This window comes from Eubalaena glacialis, chromosome 17, assembly GCF_028564815.1.
Source record: "Eubalaena glacialis isolate mEubGla1 chromosome 17, mEubGla1.1.hap2.+ XY, whole genome shotgun sequence".
NCBI lineage: Eukaryota > Metazoa > Chordata > Mammalia > Artiodactyla > Balaenidae > Eubalaena > Eubalaena glacialis.
The window spans coordinates 43,631,031-43,650,578 of record NC_083732.1 but is presented as its reverse complement, the minus strand read 5'-3'; the positions used below and the strand labels follow the sequence as shown (position 1 = coordinate 43,650,578).

Sequence of the window (19,548 nt, the reverse complement as noted above, 5' to 3'; positions counted from 1 at the left end):
TAAATTAACTATACTCCAATAAAAAATATTAGATAATAAAAAAATCAACACAAAAAATCAGTTGTGCTTCTGTACACTAACAATGAATAATCTGAAAAGGAAATTAAGAAAACAATTCCATTTACAATAATATTGAAAAGAATAAGATACCTAAGAATTAACCACGATGATGAAGACTTGTACATTGAAAACTATAAAGCATTACTGAAGGAAATTAAAGAAGACAAATAAAAAGAAAAGCATCCTGGATTTATGGATTGGAAGACTTAATATTGTTAAGAAACCAATGCTACCCAAAATGATCTACAGATCCACTGAAATCCTTATCAAAACCCAATGACTTTTTTTTTTTGCAGAAATTGAAAAATCCACCCTAAAATTCATATGGAATATTAAGGGATCCTTAATAGCCAAACTAACCTAAAAAAAGAGCAAAGCTGGATTTCAAAACTTACTACAAAGCTACAGTAATCAGAAGAGTGGGTTACAGGCATAAAGGCAGACATATAGACCAGTGGAATAGAATGGAGAGCTCAGAAATAAACCCTCACATTTATCTGCTCTGTCAAAACTTCCACTCTTAGAAAATATCCCTGGGTTAAAATAGTCCATAACATTTATTTATACTTTTGGTTTACAGGATTAATACATAAAAATACATCCATGTTTTATTGGTCCAATAACTGTGTTGTGACTATATTGCCAATAATAACCTTTCTTGTCTCAGTAGTCTAGCTGGTAATGGTATACAGGGTCAGATAGATGGGTCAGGGTTCAAATCTTGCAGAAGAGTGGGATTTATATTAACTATGTGTACCAAGGAAGAGTTCTATGGTTAGAGAAATACACAGAGGACAAGTTGAGAAAGGGATCTCATGATGCATGTTGTGTTAATACAGGCATACCTTGGAGATATTGTGGGTTTGGTTCCAGACCACTGCAATAAAGTGAATATTGCAATAAAGTAAGTCACAGGTTTTTTTCAGTTTCCTAGTGCATATGAAAGTAATATTTTACATTATGGTGTAGTTTATTAAGTGTGTAATAGCATTATTTCTAAAAAACAATGTGATACCTTAATTTAAAAACATTTTATTACTAAAAAAATGCTAACCAGGATTTCCCTGGTGGCACAGTGGTTAAGGATCTACCTGCCAATGCAGGGGACACGGATTCGAGCCCTGGTCCGGGAAGATCCCACATGCCGCGGAGCAACTAAACCTGTGCGCCACAACTACTGAGCCTGTGCTATAGAGCTACAACTACTGAAGCCTGCGCACTTAGAGCCTGTGCTCCGCAACAAGAGAAGCCACCACAATGAAAGCCTGCGCACCGCAACGAAGAGTAGCCCCTGCTCACTGCAACTAGAGAAAGCCCGCGCACAGCAATGAAGACCCAACGTAGCCATAAATAAATAAATAAATAAATGTACTTAAAAAAATGCTAACCATCATCTGAGTCGTTAGCAAGTCACAGTGGTTTTGCTGGTGGAGGATCTTGCCTCCATGCTGATGGCTGCTGACTCATCAGGGTTGTGGTTGCTGAAGGTTGGGGTAGCTGTAGCAATTCCTTAAAATGAGGCAACAAGGAAGTTTGTCACATCAATTGATTCTTCCTTTCACAAACAAGTATTCTGTAGCATGCAATGATACTTGATAGCATTTTACCCACAGTAAAGTTTCTTTCAAAATTGGAGTCAATCTTCTCAAATCCTGTTGCTGCTTTATCAACTAAGTTCATGTAATATTTTAAATCTTTTGTTGTCATTCCAACGATCTTCACAGCATCTTCACCAGGAGAAAATAACATCTCAAGAAACCACTTTCTTTGCTCATCCATAAGAAGCAACTCTTCATCCATTCAATTTTTACCATGAGATTGCAACAGTTCAGTCACATCTTCAGGCTCCATTTCTAATACTAGTTCTCTTGCTATCTCCACCACATCTGCAATTACTTCATCCACTGAAGTGTTGAACCCCTCAAAGTCATCCATAAGGGTTGGAATCAACCTCTTTCAAACTCCTGTAATGTTGATATTTTGATCCCTTCCTATGAATCGCAAATGTTCTTAACGGCATCTAGAATGGTGAATCCTTTCCAGATGTTTTCAACTTACTTTGTACATATCCATCAGAGGAATCACTATCTATGGGAGCTATAGCTTTACAAAATATCTACCTTAAGTAATAAGACCTTAAAGTCAAAATTACTCCTTAATCCATGGGCTTCAGAATGGATATTGTATTATCATGTATGAAAATAACATGAATCTCATGGTCCATCTCCACAAGAGCTCTTGGGTGACCCAGTGTACTGTCAATAAGCAGTAATATTTTGAAAGAAATCTTTGTTTCTGAGCAGTAGCTCTCAACAGTAGGCTTAAAATATTCAGTAAACCATGTTGTAAACAAATGTGCTTTGTTTGTTCTAGTTTTAGAGCAGAGTGGATTCAGCAGAATTCTTAAGGCTCTAAGATTTTCAGAATGGTAAATGAGCCTTGGCTTCAACTTAAAAGTCACCAGCTGCATTATGCACTACCAAGAGAGTCAACCTATCCTTTGATGCTCTGAAGACAAGCATTGACTTCTCTCCCCTCCCTATGAAAGTCCTAGATGGTATCTTCTTCCAGTATAAAGCTGTTTTGTCTACATTGAAAATCTATTAATTAGTGTAGCCACATTCATTAATTATCTTAACTAGATCTTCTGTATAACTTGGTGCAGATTCTACATCAGCATTTGCTGCTTCCCCTTACACTTTTATGTTATGGAGATGGCCTCTTTCCTTAAACTACGTGAACCAACCTCTGCTAGCTTCAAACTTTTCGTCTGCAGCTTCCTCACCTCTCTCAACCTTCGTAAAATTGAAGAGTTAGGGCCTTTCTCTGGATTAGGTTTTGGCTTAAGGGAATGTTGTGGCTGTTTTGATTCTTCTATCTAGACCATTAAACTTTCTCCAAATCAGCAACAAGGCTGTTTCGCTTTCATATCATTCATGTGTTCACTGGAGTAGCACTTTTAATTTACTTCAAGAACTTTTCCTTGGCTAACTATTTGGTGCAAGAGGCTTAGCTTTCAGCCTATCTCAGCTTTCAATATGACTTCCTAAGGCATGGTTTCTAGCTTTTGATTTAAAGTGAATGATGTGTGCCTCTTCCTTTCACCCGAACACTTAGAGGCCATTGTAGGCTTATTAACTGACCTAATTTCAATGTTGTTGTGTCTCAGAAAGTAGGGAGGCTTAAGGAGAGGGAAAGAGATGGGGAAGGGTTGGTCATTGGAGCAGTCAGAATAAACGCATCTATTGATTAAGTGTGTCATTTTATGTGGCACAGTTCAAGGCACCCCAAAACAATTACCAAATAACATCAAAGATCACTGATCACAGATTACCATAACAAATATAATGAAAAAGTTTGAAATATTGTGAGAATTACCAAAATGAGACACAGAGATATGAAGTGAGCAAATGCTTTTGGAAAAATGGTGCCAATAGACTTGCTCAAAGCAGGTTTGCCACAAACCTTCAATTTGTAAAAAAACACAATTATCTGGGAAGTGCAGTAAAACAAGTTATGTCACTGGGTATTTGGTTGGATGTGGCTGGGTTGTTCCATGAGGGAAGAGTTTGAAAAGAGAAGCTTGGTGAAACACTATAAAAAACAGGTGGCGAACGTGTTAATGTAGGCTCTTTACAAAGCGTCTTGCTTGTTTGGGAGCAATGAGATCAAGTGTTGTAACCAAGCAGGACACATCATCCCCACCCTGCCATGTCCTCCACATTGTCTGTAGAAAAACTTTAGCCTCCTAGGACTTCCCCAAGTTCAATGAGTAAATTTATTCAGAGAAGTGAGAAAATGCATAAGGAAAGGAAAACAGTCAAGCAAGACAAAATAATAATTGTTTTGCCAATAAACAAAGTCAAGGACCTTTAGTTCCTCCTCAAGGGCTATAGATAATATTCTGAGCCATATCCTTTTAGCTGCTTTACAGATAGTGAAACCCCCACCAGGTGGAAGAAGTTAACTGTATGCTGCCCACAAGCATGTAGAACCCAGACCAGTTGGAACCAGAAAGTTGATGGTGTTGATTCCCAATTATCTCACCACCAACCAGATAGAAGAATGTACACAAGCCGATCTTGCACCCCACAACCCCTCTTCCCTCACCCTCTCTTTAAAAACCTTTCTCTGAAAGTCTTTGGGCAGTTCAGGCCTTTTAAGCACTAGCTACCTAGACTCCTTGCTTGGTACCCTGCAATAAACCCTGCACTTTCCTTCACCACACCCAGTGTCAGTAGATTGGTTTTACTGTGCATGGGCAAATGGACTCAAGTTTGGTTCGGTAACAGTGTGGCTCTCTACCACTTAGTGGTTGGGTGTAGTGGCACCATAATGGGGATACTGAGCATCTAATTAACCCCCCTACAACTATCCCATCTCCCAGAGTTAATAGGTGATGTTTCCCTTGAATTGTTGTTATATAGAGGTATGAGAGCTATAGACCACAAGAAGTATGGGCTGCTATTTGGAGAGGTTTTAGTAGGTATGACTCTCACACTTACCTGTCCTTGGCTGGTGCTTACCTACTGGCTGATCCAGCCCCACTGAATGAGGTATCAATTTCATAAGATATAAGTAATGTTTTTCCTACCTTTAAATCAGTGACCATTGGTCAGAAAGCTACAAAAGAAAAAAAATGACCCTTCTCCTGTTGCTTGGCAATATGATATCTTTATTTGAAAATTCTCAGCAGAATGTGGTAGAAATAGTATACTCACAAAAAGAAAAGCCAGTGCTATGTTATAGTGGGTTTTGTTACTATTTCCATTCCTTTAACAAAGATAAAAGTGAAAGGTGCTGGTGCTGTAAAAAGATGAGAATCTGCAACGTCCAATGTACAACTAATCAAGATTTGGATAACGTTATAGCCATTCAAAATGGGACAGGAAAATATGAGCACAACACTGAGGTTAAAGGGAAGTAAGGAAAACCATGAAAATCTTAAGACAACATTTGGAAGAACCAAATGCAACACCATCACAGGTACTTTGAAGAACTCTTTGTGATATTCAGATGCTATAGGAAAGAAACTGATTAAAGAAGCAAGTAAATAGAACTCAAAATAAACATCAACCTCAAAACCCAACTTCATTGTATGGAATTGAAATTCCAGAGGAGTATAATTCCAGACACAGAGAACAATTTCTTATGCATTATTCCAGTGCTTGAGATGACAAAAGAATTCTTATTTACACAACTCATGACAATATACGACATTAAGTGCCAGTACCTCATTATTCAGTGATGGCAACTTCAAGATGACACCAACAGAGTTCACTCAGTTATTTACTATTCATGCTGTAGTGTTGGGTTATACTATGCCATTGATTTATGCATTAACAATGGAAATGCGAGACGACACTTACAGATACATATATATATATATATATATTTCATATATATATATGAAAGTTCTTGAATTTGCATGGGAAAGAAATCTTGATGTTAACTTTTCACTGTGTGTGATGAATTTCAAGATTGCAAATATGAATGCAATCTCAAATGCAATTTTACTATTCCTACCAAATGCACAAGTAAAAATGCTTGTTTCACTTTTCACAATCATTTTGACAAAAAATATCTTCTTTGGGTCTAACACATGAGTGTATGACAATGGAAAGTAACATTGTACATGTGCATACACATTGTTTAGACTTCCACTTATGTCTTTGGAAGATGTAACTGAAACTTTTGAGTATATTGTGGAGAATGCAGAAGAAAATTTAGATGACCTGATGGATTATGTTGAGAGAGTGTATGTCCATGGAAGGTATGGCAGAGAGAGAAGAGAAGAAGCTCCAAGATTTCCACCAGAAACTTTGAATGTTTATACATCAGTACTGAACAGTGATCACAAGATGAACAATGCAATGGAAGACTAGCATAGCAAATTTCAAAAGCTGATGGTAGTGCATCATCTCTTAATGTGTCCTCACATAGTTTTCCTTTGTATATGCACACTCCTGGAGTCTCTTCTTTTAAGACCACAGTCCTATTGGATTAGGGCCCCATCCATATGACCTTATTTATCCTTAATTACCTCATTAACGGCCTTATCTCCAAGTACAGTCACATTGGGTGTTATGACTTCCACACATGAATTTTGGGAGGACACCAGTTCATAACAGACTCTTACTTACCTTCACAAACCACCCCATGGCACCATCTTCTCAAATTGCTGACCAAATTCTATCAAACAATTCTTATGCTATCAACCTTAAAAAATTACTTCTTATTTGGTAATAAAGTAACCATGATTATGTTGCCAACTAACTAGAAATTTTCAAGATAGTAAATTAGTTGAAAATACAGTGTATAGTTGTTCTATGAGGAAAGAATGCAAATTCAGTCATTCAATAAGAAAGCACAGAGTGTTACACCTTTGCACAGTAACACATCCATCAGACCAGATAACTGCATATTCATGCATCATTTGGTCTGTCAAATAAAATTGCTATAACAAGACATTAATGTAGACTGCTTTGAAACTAAATACTTCATTTCAATAAATGTCTTGGTTTCTGCTATGATTCCATCTTACAATGCAATAACATTTTATTTGATCCACACCCTATCCCTCTAATATTCTCTGTTAATTAAAGTTTAATTGATTGATTAGATAGACAAAACAGATGCTTCTTCAGATCCATAGATTGTATACTTCAAGCTTATTTTCAGTCTTTGTCAGTTTTTATGTCTAGCTTTCAAAAAATGGTAGGTTGCTATCCTGTTGGTACATTGCTACATATTGTGCTTCATCTGAGTCACATTGACCTGAGGTTCATAGACACTGACTCACTCTTGTCACTTAGGACCTATTTAGGTTTTTTTGCCCACCCCAAATATTTAAAAATACTAAAGATATTATTCATCATATCCATTATGAAACTCTGGATTTGACAGTTGATGTTAGCCAGTTATTTATATTAATATAGGTAAATTTTTTAAATTTACTTATTGAAAGGAATAAATACAGAAAATGATACTTTTCACAATTGACTTCTCACTATTGCAGCAAACTAAAAATATTTCTTTCTGGATGATTAAGTTTTTTGGGAAAAAATTTTAATGTTTTTTATGTGTTTATCTTATATAAGATAATTTTTACTTTGTAACAAAACCAACATTACCACTAATAAAACATTGTTCTTTTATTAAATTTTAGAGTATTGATAACAGATGCTTGCTGATCAAATAGTTTATTCACTTGGTTCCTAAGAAATTATTTGATACTTCTGGAATGTCCTATTATCACAGAGAAATACCTAACAATGCATGCATATTACAATGATGGGCAAATTGAAGAAATTTGATAGGTAGTAATAATTATAATAAAAATAATGATTAAGATTCAAGGAAAACATGATTTTCCATATAAAAGTGGATACAATTCCTGTATTTAATCAGAAATCACTCAACATACAATTATTGAGTGCCTACTATGTGCAACTCTCAGCAATAATCTCTGAGAATAAATAGTGCATGAAACAAAAACTATAGAGATAGTTAACACAAAAAGAAGGCTCTTTTCTTCTGTTTACAGATTCTTTGGAACCCTATTTGCCCACATACAACATAAATTCAATTTGCATGATTTATAGCATAATACTTTGAGTGGGATTTTTTTTTCCTTCAGTACTCCATGACCACCCCTAATGCAAAATTACTACTAATATCTATTTCTTTCATATATGGTTCCATCATTGCTGGAAAATGTTAAAGACAAAGAGATCTGTTCCTGAATTCTTCTTGAGAATTCTGAAATTTGGCTCACTATTCTTCATTTACTCCTCCAGCACTTCCTAGAAGAGAAAAATAGAAGTTGTTGGCCAAAGGCAAGAATATAAAGTTAGGAAGAAGTTGTGCTCTTTCAACTCTTTTTAGCTCACTGGTATTTCACATACATTAAAAAAAAGAGAGAGACAGATAAAAGAAAAATGACAAGAGAAAGGAAGGAAAAGAAAAACCACTATGGTAGCCCAGTTAAAAAAGTTTGAGAACAGTCAGCTCTGTCACAGTTTTTCTTTGAGAAATTGAGAAAAGGAAGGTCAAAAAGGAAAAAGTTTCCATTCAATGTTGTTTTGTAAATGGATTTCCCAAAGATTTTTCAGCTTTCCTAGAGGAAAGAATCAGAGTTCATTGATTCAAATGGTCATCTCTGCCTATGGGATTAAAATCAGATGAACCTAGATCTTTTTCTTGGCTAAAAACCTCAAAAGAAAGGAGAAGGGATACAATGGTGGTTGACTACAGATGAGAAAAAGAACTGGTTTGATTCACAGCTTTTCTGTAGTTCAATGAAGAAAATTTTCTATTATTATTCCCTGAACTCAGCGCTGTATTGTATTACCAGGCTAAAATTATCTTTAGATTTGCTAATATATATATATATATATATATATATATATATATATATATATATATATATATATATATATATATACATGAATGTTTCTATTAGAATTAAAATGCTCTTTGCAATTATTTGATATCAATCTAGTTGGCTAGAATTATACACATCTATTTATCAATTTGGAGATTAATCTCAAGTAAAATAAAATAACATTAAATTACTAAAATTATTGCTTTGTGTTGGTTGAAGTGAACAATGCAAGATAATTTGAAAATGAAATGCAGAGGCTGTCTGGTGCAATTTCATACAAACTGACTTAGAGTTTTGTTTTGAATATTAGGAAACTCACCTAAACTGGGAAACTACAGAGCTTTTTATGAACAATTGTGTATAGGTACATCAATTTATTATTGTTGATCTTTGGAAAATGAATATGAAGCTTAACTCAGGTGATTATACATACCAAATTTGAAGGTGATAATCATAAGAGTATTTACCATGAAAACTTTGCCTCAAGACTTGGATGAGTCTCCACTGGATTGCTTCTGTTAATATCAATCTCACTTCACAATGCCTAGAAACCCATGTCCTAAAGGAGATCTCCTTTTGGTTTTATTCCCATTTATTTTGTTAACTTACATTTTTGACAAATACTATAAATTGACTTATTATACCTTCTATAAAATGGAAACAATAGCATTTGTTCTTTTCTTTGTTCCCATAGCATATATATAAAGTGATAATATGGAGCGTTTCTATAAGTACTTCCAAAAAATTGATAAGACTTCTCCCTGGGCACAAAAATAATCCTCCTTCAAAATAGTAAGCATAAATTGTAAAATCACCCATGATTTAACAAATATTAATTGTGCACTTTCTCTATCTCAGACACTGTGATCAATGACATAAAAATGAAGAAGGCACTGTCCCTTTTCTCAAAAATTTTACCACCTAATAAGGGAAATAAATAAATATAAAGTGGTAAATTCTGTATCTATGGTAAGGCCCCCAAAGCATAATGGTCAGTCTAATCTGAAGGTATCAAGAAGTAACTTGGTAAGATTTGATGTTTAAATAGAGTCTTGAAGGATGATTCTTCAAGCTCATCCACAAAAAATGAGGAGGAATTCTGTGTGCAAAGACACAGTGACATGAGATGGGAGTGTGTGAATGTGGTGCAGTATGGCTAAACATTAAATGTATGTGTGAGGATTATATGAATCAGTAATCTTTTGATTGCAAGAGAAAGAAATACAGCTCAAATGAACTTAAACATATAAGGAAAATCTGTTGATTTAAATAAATAAACTACAAAAAGACAAAGGTATTCTTTAAGACAATGGGATCCAGAGGCACAACTTCTATTAGGACTCAGTTTCTCCATCTTTGTCTCTAATCTCTTCTTTGTTTGTTATCTTATGGTTTCTTCCTTTCCACTATGCAGGGCTTTCTCTACAGTGTAAAGAACACAAGCACTGGGAGTTCGAGATTCACATCCTAACCTAACATCAAGAGAGAAGAAAGCTTTTTTCTTTCTTCCAGCTACAGAATAAGAATTTCCAGGGAAGGAGTAATAATAAAATAGGGCAGTGTGAGTCTTATAAAAGGGAGCAAATATAATAGCTACAACCTTATTACAGATAAGATAGGTCATAGATCATTGAGAATTCTTTATGCTATACAAAGTTTGGTTTTCATCCTTTATCTTAAAGGACACCAGTGAAGGGTTTTAAATAGAGGAGTAATAGATCAGGTTTCTATACTTAAATCACAGAGCATGATAGGGTAAAAAGAGAGAGGGCAGGATGACAGGAGGTGGTTGCCTTGATCTATATGTGAGATGATAATGGCTTGATTTAGAATAATAGCAGTAGTAGTCTAGGAGAAATGGAGTAAATAGGAACTAGTATTCACTAGTCATAGGTGTTTGAGAAGGAAAGTTGTATGGAATGACAAGAAGATTTCTGGTTTGTGTGCTAGGTAAATAATGGCACTGTTAACCAGAATGAGAACTATGCAAAGAGGAAAGAGGTTCATTTTGAATAACTTGAGGATTATGTGTGATATCGAGGTGATGTCCAGCAGCATCTTGATTATCTAAGTCTAGAGCTCAGGAGACAAGTCAGCTAAGCTGGGAATATAAAGTTGGGGGATATTCACATAGAAATGGTAGTTGAAGTCATAGAGGAGGCTGAGGCAGGCAAGAGAATACGTAAGGTGAGAAAAGAACAAAATACAATTGTTCCTTGATATTCATTGGGGACTCATGCCAGGACCCCATGCAGATACCAAAATCTGAAGATGCTCAAGCTCTTTATACAAAATGGTGTAGTATTTGCATATAACCTACACATATCCTCCCATATACTTTAAATTATCTCTAGATTACTTATAATACCTAATACAACGTAGATGCTATGTAAATAGTTGTAAACCCAAGGTAAATTTTGAGTAAATGGTTTCTGGTGCAGGGCAAATTCAAGTTTTGCTTTCTGAAACTTTCTGAATTTTTTTTTTTTCTTTGATTTGTGTTTGGTTGAATCTGCAGATGTGGCAACTGAGAATACAAACGGCATACTGCACAGAACACTATTGAATTAATGGATGACTGTGATGACTTTGTAAAGTGTCCACTTCACTGAACTATATTTCCTAGAATTCTCTTTTTTTGGTACATTTCCAGTTGAAGTGGACTGGTGATTCTCTTGCTAGAGATAAGGGAGCAGAATGGAGGTGACAGCTATTCTGTTTTGTGGCCAAATATGTGGAGAATATTCAATGTGTTCTTGAGGAGAATATCTATTCTGCTTTTGTTGGGTGGAATATTCTATATATGTCTATTAGGTTCAATTGTCTATAGTGTTGTTCATGTCCTCTGCTTATTGATCTTCTGTCTGATTGACCTATCCATTATTAAAAGTAGAGTATTGAAATATACTATTATTTTTTACTATTTCCCTTTTCAATTCTGTCAACGTTTGCTTCATATAGTTGGATGCTTTGCTATTTTCTTTTTTTTTTTCTTTTTTTTTTTTTTTTGAAAATCATCTTTTGTAATGCATGGCTGAGGGATTACATATACTTCTTTTTTTTTTTTTTTTTCCACACACACACACACTGTATTTTATTTTTACAAGAGATAAATAGACTGACACCAAGCATTGTACATGGATGACCACAACAAAAGCAACAATGATTGCAATTACCAAACATGAAACACACTCATACTATGTCATAATATTGACATTCAGTCCAGTAATCCTCCACTGTAACAACTCCTTTACTTTGCAGTGAAAATTGATTTGTATATTCTTTGCCTCTGAGTCCTTGTGGGATTTTTTTCTTTTTTTTTAAATTCAAACAGAAAGTCACAAAAATTATACTCATCCTCATCAGTTCACTCAGTCCCATGTAATTAATTTTTTTTTTTCATCTTGATCTTTTGTTAGCACTTTTATGAGCTCATCAGTTTTTCATTAGAGTTCTGAAAATACTTATTCATTCAGCTCAGCAGTACAGTCAGTTACCAGAAACCTGTACTTGTCAGAGTCTTTTCCATGAATTTCCTGAAGATGAAACCCTTTCATAGGAACGTATTTACAAAAGCATCAGAGTACACACAGAACTGTCTGTAAATGACAAAAGACTTAAAAATGACGACAGTTTAAAGATTTGATGAAAGTTCATAATAATGCAGTTGACAAGAAAATTAGTTATTTCTGAGATATACATTTTACAGTAATAACTAGGATTATGACTTATAACATTATACCAGAACATATAAGATTTTTAGAAATTTCATGTAATGTCTGAAACATTTATATTAACATATTTCCATACAGATAACCCAATGAAAGTTTAGTATTAGTTGTTTTGTTTGTTTGTTTATACTGCAGGTACTTATTAGTCATCAATTTTATACACATCAGTGTATACATGTCAATCCCAATCGCCCAATTCAGCACACCACCATCCCCACCCCACCGCAGTTTTCCCCCCTTGGTGTCCATATGTCTGTTCTCTACATCTGTGTCTCAACTTCTGCCCTGCAAACCGGCTCATCTGTACCATTTTTCTAGGTTCCACATACATGCGTTAATATACGACATTTGTTTTTCTCTTTCTGACTTACTTCACTCTGTATGACAGTCTCTAGATCCATCCACGTCTCAAGAAATGACTCAATTTCGTTCCTTTTTATGGCTGAGTAATATTCCATTGTATATATGTACCACAACTTCTTTATCCATTCATCTGTTGATGGGCATTTAGGTTGCTTCCATGACCTGGCTATTGTAAATAGTGCTGCAATGAACATTCGGGTGCATGTGTCTTTTTGAATTACGGTTTTCTCTGGGTATATGCCCAGTAGTGGGATTGCTGGGTCATATGGTAATTCTATTTTTAGTTTTTTAAGGAACCTCCATATTGTTCTCCATAGTGGCTGTATCAATTTACATTCCCACCAACAGTGCAAGAGGGTTCCCTTTTCTCCACACCCTCTCCAGCATTTGTTTTTTGTAGATTTTCTGATGATGCCCATTCTAACCGGTGTGAGGTGATACCTCATTGTAGTTTTGATTTGCATTTCTCTAATAATTAGTGATGTTGAGCAGCTTTTCATGTGCTTCGTGGCCGTCTGTATGTCTTCTTTGGAGAAATGTCTATTTAGGTCTTCTGGCCATTTTTGGATTGGGGTGTTTGTTTCTTTAATATTGAGCTGAATGAGCTGTTTATATATTTTGGAGATTAATCCTTTGTCCGTTAATTCGTTTGCAAATATTTTCTCCCATTCTGAGGGTTGTCTTTTCGTCTTGTTTATGGTTTTCTTTGCTGTGCAAAAGCTTTGAAGTTTCATTAGGTCCCATTTGTTTATTTTTGTTTTTATTTCCATTACTCTAGGAGGTGGATCAAAAAAGATCTTGCTGTGATTTATGTCAAAGAGTGTTCTTCCTATGTTTTCCTCTAAGGGTTTTATAGTGTCCAGTCTTACATTTAGGTCTCTAATCCATTTTGAGTTTATTTTTGTGTATGGTGTTAGGGAGTATTCTAATTTCATTCTTTTACATGTAGCTGTCCAGCTTTCCCAGCACCACTTATTGAAGAGACTGCCTTTTCTCCATTGTATATCTTTGCCTCCTTTGTCATAGATTAGTTGACCATAGGTGCGTGGGTTTATCTCTGGGCTTTCTATCTTGTTCCATTGATCTATGTTTCTGTTTTTGTGCCAGTACCATATTGTCTTGATTACTGTAGCTTTGTAGTATAGTCTGAAGTCAGGGAGTCTGATTCCTCCAGCTCCGTTTTTTTCTCTCAAGATTGCTTTGGCTATTCGGGGTCTTTTGTGTCTCCATACAAATTTTAAGATGATTTTTTCTAGCTCCGTAAAAAATGCCATTGGTAATTTGATAGGGATTGCATTGAATCTGTAGATTGCTTTGGGTAGTATAGTCATTTTCACAATATTGATTCTTCCAATCCAAGAACATGGTATATCTCTCCATCTGTTGGTATCATCTTTAATTTCTTTCATCAGTGTCTTATAGTTTTCTGCATACAGGTCTTTTGTCTCCCTAGGTAGGTTTATTCCTAGGTATTTTATTCTATTTGTTGCAATGGTAAATGGGAGTGTTTCCATAATTTCTCTTTCAGATTTTTCATCATTAGTGTATAGGAATACAAGAGATTTCTGTGCATTAATTTTGTATCCTGCAACTTTACCATATTCATTAATTAGCTCTAGCAGTTTTCTGGTGGCAGTTTTAGGATTCTCTATGTATAGTATCATGTCATCTGCAAACAGTGACAGTTTTACTTCTTCTTTTCCAATTTGTATTCCTTTTATTTCTTTTTCTTCTCTGATTGCCGTGGCTAGGACTTCCAGAACTAAGTTGAATAATAGTGGTGAGAGTGGACATCCTTGTCTCGTTCCTGATCTTAGAGGAAATGCTTTCAGTTTTTCACCGTTGAGAATGATGTTTGCTGTGGGTTTGTCATATATGGCCTTTATTATGTTGAGGTAGGTTCCCTCTATGCCCACTTTCTGGAGAGTTTTTATCATAAATGGGTGTTGAATTTTGTCAAAAGCTTTTTCTGCATCTATTGAGATGATCATATGGTTTTTATTCTTCAATTTGTTAATATGGTGTATCACATTGATTGATTTGTGTATATTGAAGAATCCTTGCATCCCTGGGATAAATCCCACTTGATCGTGGTGTATGATCCTTTTAATGTGTTGTTGGATTCTGTTTGCTAGTATTTTGTTGAGGATTTTTGCATCTATATTCATCAGTGATATTGGTCTGTAATTTTCTTTTTTTGTAGTGTCTTTGTCTGGTTTTGGTATCAGGGTGATGGTGGCCTCATAGAATGAGTTTGGGAGTGTTCCTTCCTCTGCAATTTTTTGGAAGAGTTTGAGAAGGATAGGTGTTAGCTCTTCTCTAAATGTTTGATAGAATTCACCTGTGAAGCCCTCTGGTCCTGGACTTTTGTTTGTTGGAAGATTTTTAATCACAGTTTCAATTTCATTACTTGTGATTGGTCTGTTCATATTTTCTGCTTCTTCCTGGTTCAGTCTTGGAAGGTTATACCTTTCTAAGAATTTGTCCATTTCTTCCAGGTTGTCCATTTTATTGGCATAAAGTTGTTTGTAGTAGTCTCTTAGGATGCTTTGTATTTCTGCGGTGTCTGTTGTAACTTCTCCTTTTTCATTTCTGATTTTATTGATTTGAGTCCTCTCCCTCTTTTTCTTGATGAGTCTGGCTAATGGCTTATCAATTTTGTTTATCTTCTCAAAGAACCAGCTTTTAGTTTTATTGATCTTTGCTATTGTTTTCTTTGTTTCTATTTCATTTATTTCCACTCTGATCTTTATGATTTCTTTCCTTCTGCTAACTTTGGGTTTTGTTTGTTCTTCTTTCTCTAGTTTCTTTAGGTGTAAGGTTAGATTGTTTACTTGAGATTTTTCTTGTTTCTTGAGGTAGGCTTGTATAGCTATAAACTTCCCTCTTAGAACTGCTTTTGCTGCATCCCATAGGTTTTGGGTTGTAGTGTTTTCATTGTCATTTGTCTCTAGGTATTTTTTAATTTCCTCTTTGATTTCTTCAGTGATCTCTTGGTTATTTAGTAACGTATTGTTTAGCCTCCATGTGTTTGTGTTTTTTACGTTTCTTCCCCTGTAATTCATTTCTAATCTCATAGCATTGTGGTCAGAAAAGATGCTTGATATGATTTCAATTTTCTTAAATTTATTGAGGCTTGATTTGTGACCCAAGATGTGATCTATCCTGGAGAATGTTCCGTGCGCACTTGAGAAGAACGTGTAATCTGCTGTTTTTGGATGGAATGTCCTATAAATATCAATTAAATCTATCTGGTCTATTGTGTCATTTAAAGCTTCTGTTTCCTTATTTATTTTCATTTTAGATGATCTGTCCATTGGTGTAAGTGAGGTGTTAAAGTCCCCCACTATTATTGTGTTACTGTCAATTTCCTCTTTTATAGCTGTTAGCAGTTGCCTTATGTATTGAGGTGCTCCTATGTTGGGTGCATATATATTTATAATTGTTATATCTTCTTCTTGGATTGATCCCTTGATCATTATGTAGTGTCCTTCCTTGTCTCTTGTAACATTCTTTATTTTAAAGTCTATTTTATCTGATATGAGTATAGCTACTCCAGCTTTCTTTTGATTTCCATTTGCATGGAATATCTTTTTCCATCCCCTCACTTTCAGTCTGTATGTGTCCCTAGGTCTGAAGTGGGTCTCTTGTAGACAGCATATATATGGGTCTTGTTTTTGTATCCATTCAGCAAGCCTGTGTCTTTTGGTTGGAGCATTTAATCCATTCACGTTTAAGGTAATTATCGATATGTATGTTCCTATGACCATTACCTTAATTGTTTTGGGTTTGTTTTTGTAGGTCCTTTTCTTCTCTTGTGTTTCCCACTTAGAGAAGTTCCTTTAACATTTGTTGTAGAGCTGGTTTGGTGGTGCTGAATTCTCTTAGCTTTTGCTTGTCTGTAAAGCTTTTGATTTCTCCATCAAATCTAAATGAGATCCTTGCCGGGTAGAGTAATCTTGGTTGTAGGTTCTTCCCTTTCATCACTTTAAGTATATCATGCCACTCCCTTCTGGCTTGTAGAGTTTCTGCTGAGAAATCAGCTGTTAACCTTATGGGAGTTCCCTTGTATGTTATTTGTCATTTTTCCCTTGCTGCTTTCAATAATTTTTCTTTGTCTTTAATTTTTGCCACTTTGATTACTATGTGTCTCGGCGTGCTTCTCCTTGGGTTTATCCTGTATGGGACTCTCTGCGCTTCCTGGACTTGGGTGGCTATTTCCTTTCCCATGTTAGGGAAGTTTTCGACTATAATCTCTTCAAATATTTTCTCTGGTCCTTTCTCTCTCTCTTCTCCTTCTGGGACCCCTATAATGCGAATGTTCTTGCATTTCATATTGTCCCAGAGGTCTCTTAGGCTGTCTTCATTTCTTTTCATTCTTTTTTCTTTAGTCTGTTCCGCAGCAGTGAATTCCACCATTCTGTCTTCCAGGTCACTTATCCGTTCTTCTGCCTCAGTTATTCTACTATTGATTCCTTCTAGTGTAGTTTTCATTTCAGTTATTGTATTGGTCATCTCTGTTTGTTTGTTCTTTAATTCTTCTAGGTCTTTGTTAATCATTTCTTGCATCTTCTCAATCTTTGCCTCCATTCTTATTCCAAGGTCCTGGATCATCTTCACTATCATTATTCTGAATTCTTTTTCTGGAAGGTTGCCTATCTCCACTTCATTTAGTTGTTTTTCTGGGGTTTTATCTTGTTCCTTCATCTGGTATATAGCCCTCTGCCTTTTCGTCTTGTCTATCTTTCTGTAAATGTGGTTTCTGTTCCACAGGCTGCAGGACTGTAGTTTTTCTTGCTTCTGCTGTCTGCCCTCTGGTGGTTGAGGCTATCTAAGAGGCTTGATGGGAGGCTCTGGAGGTGGGTAGAGCTGACTGTTGCTGTGGCGGTCAGAGCTCCGTAAAACTTTAATCCACTTGACTGTTGATGGGTGGGGCTGTGTTCCCTCCCTGTTGGTTGTTTTGCCTGAGGCAACCCAACACTGGAGCCTACCCGGGCTCTTTGGTGGGGCTAATGGCAGACTCTGGGAGGGCTCACGCCAAGGAGTACTTCCCAGAACCTCTGCTGCCAGTGTCCTTGTCCCCACGGTGAAACAGAGCCAGCCCCCGCCTCTGCAGGAGACCCCCCAACACCAGCAGTTATGTCTGGTTCAGTCTCCCCCAGGGTCACTGCTCCTTCCCCTGGGTCCTGATGCACAAACTATTTTGTGTGCGCCATCCAAGAGTGGGGTCTCTGTTTCCCCCAGTCCTGTCGAAGTCCTGCAATCAATTCCCACTAGGCTTCAATGTCTTATTCTCTATGAATTCCTCCTCCTGTTGCCGGACCCCCAGGTTGGGAAGCCTGACCTGGGGCTCAGAACGTTCACTCCAGTGGGTGGACTTCTGTGGTATAAGTGCTCGCCAGTCTGTGAGTCACCCACCCAGCAGTTATGGGATTTGATTTTACTCTGATTGCGCCCCTCCTACCGTCTCACTGTGGCTTCTCCTCTGTCCTTGGACGTGGGGTATCCTCCTTGGTGAAGTCCAGTGTCTTCCTGTCGATGATTGTCCAGCAGCCAGTTGTGATTCTGGTGCTCTCGCAAGAGGGAGTGAGAGCACGTCCTTCTATTCCGCCATCTTGGTTAATCTCCGCTATTTTCTATGTAAGTGTTTATAAGCATTATGTCTTCCTGGTGAATTGATTATATATGATTATATAATGTCCTTCTTTGTATCTTGTAATGGTTTTTGACTTAAAGTTTATTTTGTCTGCTATAAGTATATCCACTCCTACTCTTATTTGGTTACCATTTGCTTGGTATATCTTTTCCCATCCTTTTACTTTCAGCCTATGTATGTCCTTATATCTAGAGTGAGTCTCTTTTAAACAGCATATATCAATAGACCTTGTTTTTTCACCCATTCATACACTCTATGTCTTTTTATTGGAGAGTTTAAACGCTTTATATTTGAAGTAACTGGTGATAGGAAAGAAAACCTTATATTGTCATTTTGTTTATTGTTTTCTGTATGTTGTATAGCTATTTTGTCCCTCTTTTCCTCTCTTGCTGCCTTTCTTGTGTTTAATTGATTTTTTGTAAAGACAGACTTTGATTCCTTTCTTGTTTTCTTTTGGGCATCTTCTATAGGTATTTTCTTTGTGGTTACCATGTGGATTATATAAAACATATTATAGCTAAAACAATCTGTTTTAAACTGATAACAGCTTAACTACAGTGACATAACAACTCTACTCCTTTAAATTTTCCCCACTACTTTACGTTATCAATGTCACAAATTACATCTTTTTTAATATTTTTATCCATTAACATATTTTTATGAATATATTTTTATGTTTTTATAATTTAAATTCTATACGTGAACTGAAAATAATTTATGTACCACCACTACAATATTACAAGATTCTGTATTTGTCTATATATTTACCTTTACCAGGGAGATTTATATTTTCACATCCTTTTATGTTCTAGCCTAGGGTCTTTTATTTTAACTTGAAGGACTTCCTTTAGCAACCCTTGTAATGCATGCTTAGTGGTGATGAACTCCCTCAGCCTTTATCTTGGAAGTTCTTTATTTTTCCTTCATTTTTGAAGGTCAGTTTTGCCCCATATAGTATTCTTGGTGGGCAGGTTTTTTCTTTCAGTACTTCGACAATATCATCCCACTCCCTTCTGGCTTGTAATGTTTCTGCTGAGAAATCCTCTAATAATTTATGAGAGGACCCTTATATGTAACAAGTCACTTTTATTTTGATGCTTTCAAGATTCTTTGTCTTTAATTGTGTGTCTCATGCATTTATCCTTCTGAGTCGAATTACCGATGGGTACACTGAAAAATGAAATTCCTGGACTTACAAACCCAAGAGCAAGACCATACTTTCTTAATCAGTTAATTTCCCTAGGAGGCCCTCTCTTAACAGCAACCTGTGAGCTCCTCGAGAGTATCTTCCTTCTTTTTAGCTGACGTAGTTACTGCTGTCAATATTTGTTAAATAAGTGAATGAGTAAATG

General features: G+C 36.0%; 1 pseudogene; it reads right to left on the bottom strand.

Annotated features, from left to right (window-relative positions):
- Positions 1 to 1,470: 1,470 nt before the first annotated feature.
- On the bottom strand, positions 1,471 to 3,184 carry LOC133077039 (tigger transposable element-derived protein 1-like; annotated as a pseudogene).
- Positions 3,185 to 19,548: the final 16,364 nt, after the last annotated feature.